This window comes from Pelmatolapia mariae, linkage group LG4, assembly GCF_036321145.2.
Source record: "Pelmatolapia mariae isolate MD_Pm_ZW linkage group LG4, Pm_UMD_F_2, whole genome shotgun sequence".
Classification (NCBI taxonomy): Eukaryota; Metazoa; Chordata; class Actinopteri; order Cichliformes; family Cichlidae; genus Pelmatolapia; species Pelmatolapia mariae.
Genome location: NC_086230.1, coordinates 22,876,449 through 22,885,386, shown reverse-complemented (window position 1 = coordinate 22,885,386; position 8,938 = coordinate 22,876,449).

The window sequence follows — 8,938 nt, the reverse complement described above, 5'->3', positions numbered from 1 at the left end:
AGGATAAATTTATTTAAAGCTAAATTTGCGTGAACAAAATTCATTGCTGCGTGCAAAAAATGTATTTCAGTGTTAGCTATTATCCATACACACACACACCTCTCGTATGGGCTCAAAATGTGGTCATAAATATTTTGTACTTGTAAATCAGTTTTGTACTTGTAAATCAGGATTTGTATGTGTAAAAAGAATTTGTGTGTGCGTAAAAAAGATTTGTATGTGTAAAAAAGATTTGTGTGTGTAAAAAGAATTTGTGTGTGTGTAAAAAAGATTTGTATGTGTAAAAAAGATTTGTATGTGTAAAAAGAATTTGTGTGTGCGTAAAAAAGATTTGTATGTGTAAAAAAGATTTGTGTGTGCGTAAAAAACATTTGTGTGTGGACTTCGCCAAAAAAAACCCTGCAAGTTACAAGTACGAATTTTGACCCTATTTTTCTTCCTTTCATCTGATTGGTCAATGTCATGTTAATCACAAATGTAACAATCCAATCAGAGAACAGATGGGTTTGGCTGTCGGAGTGGCGCTTTTTTTGAACTGCAGGTCTGTGAAGGGAATAAATGCCCTTTTACATGCCAACCCAGCGTTTTCCTTCATCACCACGAAGGAAAACAGTCTGTGGTCGTCGGAGTTTGGTGAGTTTTGTGTCACAGGTCTACGTTCTTAATACAGGGACTTCCACAGCCTTTTCAACAGCGCTGCGGACCGCGGGGGCGGGCAGTGTTTTGGAAATGACAGTCTTCATTACAAAGCTTTCTTCGTTATGAATTAGCATATATGTTTTTATTGAACATTTGAAGAACTAGCAAAAAAAGCAAACTCTTGTAGAGGACATAAAGTCAGAGATAGAAACGACAAGGAGCAGGTGCATCTAGTACAGGTAGAGCTGCTGCAAAAACCCACAGAGCTCTTGGCTAAGTCCACACACAAATCTTTTTTACGCACACACAAATCTTTTTTACACATACAAATCTTTTTTACGCACACACAAATCTTTTTTACACATACAAATCTTTTTTACGCACACACAAATCTTTTTTACACATACAAATCTTTTTTACGCACACACAAATTCTTTTTACACATACAAATCTTTTTTACACACACACAAATTCTTTTTACACATACAAATCCTGATTTACAAGTACAAAACTGATTTACAAGTACAAAATATTTATGACCACATTTTGAGCCCATACACTTGCTGCATTCTCAGACTGCTCTGTATTTTGTGAGTTCTTTTGTAGTTTCTGAATGTATATTTTTATATTTTCAGGCTCCAGCCTCCCTCCCCCTGTCCTGACAGTCTTCCCTCCGTCCAGTGCTGAGCTCCAGTCCAACACAGCTTCTCTGGTCTGTCTGTCCAGTCAGTCTGTGAAATTTGCAGATGTGAGCTGGTTGGCTGCTGGGAGTCCAGTGAGCAGTGGGATCTCTACCAGCACTGCTGTTCAGAGACCAGACTTACCAAATCAGCAGCTCACTGACCATCCAGACATCAGACTAGAACACGGATAAGGTTTATACATGTAAAGTGTCTTTGGGCTCCCAGACTTCAGAGAAAACCATCAAGAAGTCAGAATGTCCCACTGAATAGTCGAGGACCAGAATAAGCATTGAAAATCTGCTTCTTTACTGCTTGTGCTGTTTGCTAATTGCAAAGTTTACATGGTAGATATCAGAATAAAGCAAAATGTTTTAGTCATGTGTTTATTTGCAGATATTAAAAGGAATGCTGTTTTGCATTACCTCAATAAAAGCACTGGATATAAAATATTTGTTTTCCTTTTTAGTAAAAGAATACATTTTCACAGCCACTATCATGAATTCAGAGTGATTAACCTGAAACTGTTACATTTTAATGAGCTGAAGATGTGAGAACATAATCAACGTGTAACCATATTTGTGAAATTTCCACACTAACGTTGTTAAATAATTATATAGATAAATAAATGCTCCAAAAATGCACGTTGTTCCATATTTGTAGACTGGCGTGGACCATTACATAATTCTGATTGCACAAAGGGAAAGGTGACACTGTTTTAAAACGTCAGTTGTAAATTTGTAAATAAATCTTCACACTCAGTTAATGAAGCATCACATCTCCTCCTCCCTCTCTTCTTGTCCAGGATCTATCTGCAGGTCTCGGTGTCTTTTATAACTTCATGCAAATAAAGTTGTGTCAGCTCTCTGTAAAGTGAGATGAGACTTTCCTGGATTATAAAATGTGATTTATATTATTATATTTTCAGGCTGCATTTTACTATAATTTGGTAAATTAGAGGCAGTTTACTTCTTTGGTTTGGTCCAATAACTTCTCATAATAAAATAAACTAAATGGAGTTCAGCTCTATAACTAATCTTTACTACAGCTCTACTCTCTACTCTACTCTTATACAGTTCACTTGGTCTTCAGGAACTGCCTGTATGCTCTCTCCTCATGAGTATTGTCGCGTACCAGTAGGTACTAGTAGGTACAGGACTGCACCACTGCACCAGCGCAGGGTTCCACAATGTGTCCAAGGATTATATCTGATACCTAATGACAGTCAGGGTGCTGTTGGCTAGCCAGTAGCATTAGATTCTGGCATGTTATAACTTTTTTGAAAAGGAATTATTTCAAAATTAATAGCTGTCAATGTATTATTTACTTCGGGGAAGTTGGGAAATGCTCACAAACTATTCCAAGAACAGTTTCCAGGGTTTTCTGACTTTCGTTGATGACAATAGCATAGGCCACAGGGACTCCACGCCCATGATCATCTCTTACAACAAGTGTGAATAAGGGAAATGAATACTGGTTAACACAGTGCGTGGTGTCAACAAATACTAACTGTTTTGCATAGTTCTCCACGTTTGATTTCATTACAGGTGTCTGCAAAACAATCATTAGTTCTTGGTCAGATGTGTATGGTTGATAGAAGAGAACATGTTCTTGATGTTTTCCATTAAGTAAGGTATGTACAAGTCTCTACAGTTAAAGTGCTTCTTCCTCATCATGCAGGTTCTAACACTGTCAATGTCATGTGGTGTGACAAAATGCTCTCTGTTGTGAAGATCTCTGTGTCCATGTTCTTTGGCCCATTTATGACATTCGGTTAGTATGATGGCTGGCTTAGTTCCAAGGGAAAGCAGTTCCTCAATCTTCCTCCTCAAATCACTGGAAATATTGTTGAAATGTGCGTCTTTTGGGTCCGAAGGATCATGCCCATCATGCTTATCATATGTACGCTGCACGATGACTGTGTGGTCTTTCCAACATTTGAGTACTTAAATGAAACATAGGCCTTACAGCCCACTGCTCTGTAGCTGTTTCGACTTTTTTTTCCAGCTCTGATGCAGTTGAATTTGTAATAGTCTCTTTTCCTGTCTTTACCTGAGGCCACATTTAAACATTTATAATGTCCATGAAGGGTTAATGAGTTCAATTTTTCTAACACAACACTGAATGGGTCCTCCTGGCATTGTGACACATGCACACAAAGTTGTGTATCTTTTCCAGTTCTTTTTTTTTTTTTCGTCATTCAGGACACTTCTTCTAATTATATCGTCCATTTCTGGTGGAAAAATAACAGAGGTTTAATTAGTCAATATTCATTAATTCATTTTAACTTGTTTTGGGTTTTTTTGCAATACAATGTAAATATTAAATATAATATTAAAACAATATATATATATAATATAAAACAAACAGTGGCTAAAAGAAATGCCTAAACTTTCATACGGTATGTCTCTGGCAACTTTAACACGATGTCCCTGGGACAACATTTACACGATGTCCCAGGGACAACATTTACACGATGTTCCAGGACAAATTTGTAAATTTCAGGATTACTGTTAATCTCCATAGAATCAAGAACTCATGTCCAGTTTCACAGCTATGGACCAGTTAATTATGTTTCCAGGTGATATTTTGATTCATAGATTCAGCACACAACCATTAGTCTAGGCCTTTTAGATCAAATTCTCTTCACTGTTTGTAAAATGATCAGGGAAGCTACTGCAATTTTGCCTGACATTGTTATGACAGCTATATTCACCTGTACATTTATTATATATCATAATATATTGACGGGAGAGCTATATTCATCTGTACTTTCATAATAAATTATAATACATTGACACGCAATTCTCTGTCTGGAGAACACTGGTTTGCAAGTAGCCTATCACTAGCAAACAAACAGCTATCCATTTCAAGGAAAACATATGTATTATGCTTACCGTTTATTAAAGAAAAGTATCTTGAGAGGAATTGAAATTGCTGGACCAACGGACAAAAGGCGGTTTCTCGGATCGGCAGACAAAAGGCGGTTTCTCGAAGAACATTTGTTTTTTAAGGCGGGTATTTTCCGAAGTCGCAAAAGTATGACGTCACAAGAAGGTGATTGGTTACTTGTAATGTGGACCCTGGAACAACATTAATTATGATGATGTGGGAACAACGCCAACACGAGGATATCAGATCGTCCATTTGGATATACCTCCCCAGACCATCACTAACTCAACACGAGTGGTCACAAGTGGTCACGCTGAACAATGTTACAGGCAGCTTAATATTTTAAAGGCTTCTTGTAGGGCTCTCACAATGCTCATCCTGTTTGTACTTCCCTACACAAACAACTGATATCAGTCCTGCTGATGGGTTAGGGACCTTCTGCACCCCGTCCACCTGTCCTAGAGTAACTGACTGTCTCCTGGTTGAGACTGTGCTGGGAGACACAACAAACCTTCTGAAAATGGCTCATATTGATGTGCCGTACTGAGTTGGAGTCCAGGTTTTTCTTCATGCTACCAGCTATTTTTTTCTGGCATCATTGTATTTTTACTCAGTTGTATATAGCATTTGTATTCTATTTTTATCTTATTGTATATTTTATTCTATTTTATTCTACTGTATATAGTATTTTATTTTATTCTATTCTGTACAGTTGTGTACTGTATTTATTCTTATTTTATTTTATTCTAATTTTTGCTTCATAACTTTTGCACTGTCCACTTCCTGCTGTGACAAAACAAATTTCCCACGTGTGGGACTAATAAAGGTCATCTTATCTTATCTTATGACACTGACCATAGCCAAACGCAAAACTAGTGAAGAAACACATTAAGAAAAAGTAAAAGGGGAAATGTCAGTGACTTCCACGTGTAAAATCATTTCTGTTTTGATTGTTCTTTCATTCTTGCCTGTGTCGTGCACCTGTTTTTGATTGCATTAACACGAAAGGAGCTGAAATTGATTAACAATCTAACAAAGCTCTGCTGCTTAACTGATCAGACCAGAAGTTTACCTGACTTGATGCAATACTTTCACAAAGTGTTTCTTTAATTTTTTGGAATATATATTTTCTTTACTTATCTTTCACTGGATGTTCTAAATGGTTTTTCATAGTTTGGAAATTTTAAGCTGAAAACTTAATGTTGTTGGAAATGTTAATGTTAATGTCATTACTGTCACTTGCTACATTTTCAGACTTTTCTGTTTTTAATGACTTTTGTAGTTTTTGACTTTTTTATGGCATTTATATTTTCTAAATGCCCTTTATGTATTTTCAGGCTGCAGCCTCTGTGCTCCTGTGCTGGTGGTCTTTGCTCCATCCAGCGCTGATAAATAACCCCCTCTGCTACTTAACTGCAGCAGGGGCTGATTGGCTAATTAGGTTCTCCCTATATCAGGAGGTGACTTGGACTGGATCCAGAGATGGGGAACTCCAGGCCTCAAGGGCTGGTGTTCTGCAGGTTTTAGATATCACCCTGGGACAAAACACCTGCATCAAATGATTAGTTAACTACCAAGCCTCTGGAGAATTTCAAGACATGTTGAGGAGGTAATTTTGCCATTTAAATAAGCTGTGTTGGATCAAGGACACATTTAAACATGCAGAACACCGGCCCTTGAGGCCTGGAGTTCCCCCACCCCTGAGCTAGACAGCTGAAAAGGTGCACAAGCAGTCTGATCAAGGAACGTCACCAACCCTGCAACATTGTATTCGTGTCAGGTCCTTTCAATAACATGGATTACCTGAATATAAGCACTGAATTAAAAAAATTCTTTTTCCTTTTTTAGTGAACAGAATAATTTTTCAGTTAGTGTGAAAGTCGTCACTAATGTAACATTTAGTGAAGTTGTTGGGTCTGTCTAGCACAGGCCCACCGCTGGAACGAGACAATTTAACTACAGAGTGTGACACTCTGTGTCAGAGTGTGACCCCATAAATGACTTCCTTAAACCTGCTGGTCTGGAAGTCCAGCAGTTCATCTAAACAAAAGGCACTTAGACTTAAACAGATATACGTGTGTTTGCTATACCATATATCAGTAAGAGCAGATATAACCTCTCTCCTGACCTTAAGTTGTGTGTGCATGCCAGAGTGCTCTGGGAGGCACACAGAGTCTCCACAGACTACTAAGGATCAAACCCCTACCAACATGACATTGTTTATAAAACTCTAAGCATGTATGAGTAGATATTTCTAAACATAAATGACAATCCACTATATAAACCTGACAGAAGTAAATATACAAGAACATTAGCATCATCCAAAAATGTCAAAATGTCACATTAACAATATCTAACAGTGTTCTCTAGACAGTGATACATTTAAATTTAGCAAAATTTAAATCAAAGTTTAATTTTTGAATAAAGCACAAGTTTAAGCATCAAATATAACAACTATAAACCATTCCAAAATTAAAAACAACAATCAAACAAACAAACTAAAAATGAACAGAGGGAAAAAAGAAGAAGAAGATGACAAAGCATTACTAACACCAGTGATAATAATAATATTAGTAATACAGGCAAGACGAAAAAAAAACAAACTCCAATGCTCCTCCTCCTGTCATTAAATAGCTCTTCCACCATTGCCTCTCCACTCAGTTCTTAGCCCACACTGACAACATGCTGGTGACTCTCTGTGCTCTCATCACTGCTCTAACATGTAAAGAGTCTAAAATATACTCAAGAAGAGACTTCATGTTACATTTAAATGTCAGTGTGTTTCTCGTGACTTCATGTCTTCTTATTTTTTGCAGGTGTGAGTGGTGTGACGGTGCTGACACAGAAACCTCCTGTTTTATCAGTGAGGAAAGGAGAGACAGCCACCATGGACTGTAACCTGGGGACTGGTACTTACTATGTCTATTGGTATAAACAGATTCCAGGAGGAGTTCCTCAGTTTGTGCTGTATTTTTATCATAGCTCTAGTTCTATAACCTATGGCTTTGGGTTCTCCTCTCCAAAATTCACATCCACTCATCAGTCAACATCAGATTATCGTTTGATCATCAAGAATGTGGAGGAGAGAGACTCTGCAGTCTATTACTGTCAGACATGGGACAGCTCTGTTAGTGAATACGCATCACAGTGATTCACACTGTGACAAAAACCTCCTCACAGATACTTCTGCTTTTTGATGCTCTTTCACATCCTGATAAAAGACACCTCCAACAAACACACTGGAACCCCACCAGCTTCAAATACAGTGTTATTTATTTTATTATAATATTTATCATTAAAATCATGAGCAAAGCAAACAGGGGAATATTCACATATTATTCAGTCACAACTACTCAAATAATCACATACAAAAAAGGAGACTGATAGTATATGCTGTTATCTATAAGTAATATCAATTTAATAGACATCAGACTCAATTCTCTTCTTTTTTTTTTTATATGTCCGGCCTGGCACTGAATTATTGTCTGAAGGCCAACAGATTTATCTTCCCAAGTGGAACATTATGGCTTTTGCTCTTTCCTATCCCCTTTTACCAGGGGATAGGAAAGAGAAAGACGAAGAAAAGAGAAGTTGGGAAGAGACTCAAGAGAAGGAGACAGAGAGAAAAACAGAGACAGAGAAAAGACACTGAAAGTCTGTTGGATAACCTCCTTGGAAAAAAAACAAGGAAAAAGAGAACAACACAGTATGGAAACCACAGGAACAACCAACATAAGCATAAATAAGAGTAAATGATAAATAACTGAATGTTATTGAGCAGCACACAAGGCCGACAAATCACGATATGTTTAGAGGCAGCAGCCAACCAATGGTGTATGTCTGTGAGTACCTTTTTGTACACACCTGTGTACAAACAGGTACTCACCACCAGTATCATGCACCAGAATTAGTACAGGTGCATCCTGAGTGTTAGAAACAGTGGTGCTCAGTTTCATCAGTTTGCACTAATATGCGTCACAGTGATAACCCTCCAACAGATGGCTCTGGTTTCTTCTTCTATCTACTCACCAGTAAAAATCTGATTGTTTAACTCTCAAGATGTAGATGAGAGACGCTGGTATTTGTTTTTGTGAATCGGGGGAACTATATCAAAACACCTGTACCACAGTGATTTAATTTGTGAGAAATACCACAAAACTCATGTGACAAAAAAGGGTTCCCACACAATTCTATTACTAAAATTATTCGCTATATTTGAACTCTTTGTTCAGTTGTTCTATAATTATTAATGACATAACATTTTATAAAATGTTCTCCTAACCCTAACCACTCCGGTTTCGTGTGTGTTTACATAAAAGTTCATACATTTTAGGGGATGTTGACTATGGAATTATAACAGTTATTCTAACAGTTAGCAGGGTTCTGCTCTGTTTTTGTCCAAACATAAAAACTGGTAATGTTTAAAGCATCAATAATAAATATGAAGGACATAGTAAACAATTTATAATAATAAAATATAACACCACAATTTTAAGGGAGAGGAGGGAGACATCACTATCACCAATAATTATTAATACAAATATTGAATTAACCTCCACTGAACATAAGTCACCCAAATACATCACAAAATATGCAGGTTTAGCTCCTCCTCCTGTCAGTCTCTCTGAGTTTCAGTGTCATATTTAATGGTTCACACCTCCTCTGCTCATCCTACAGAAACAGTGCAATCTCATTACAAGTTACAAGTCTCAACACACAGTGACAAC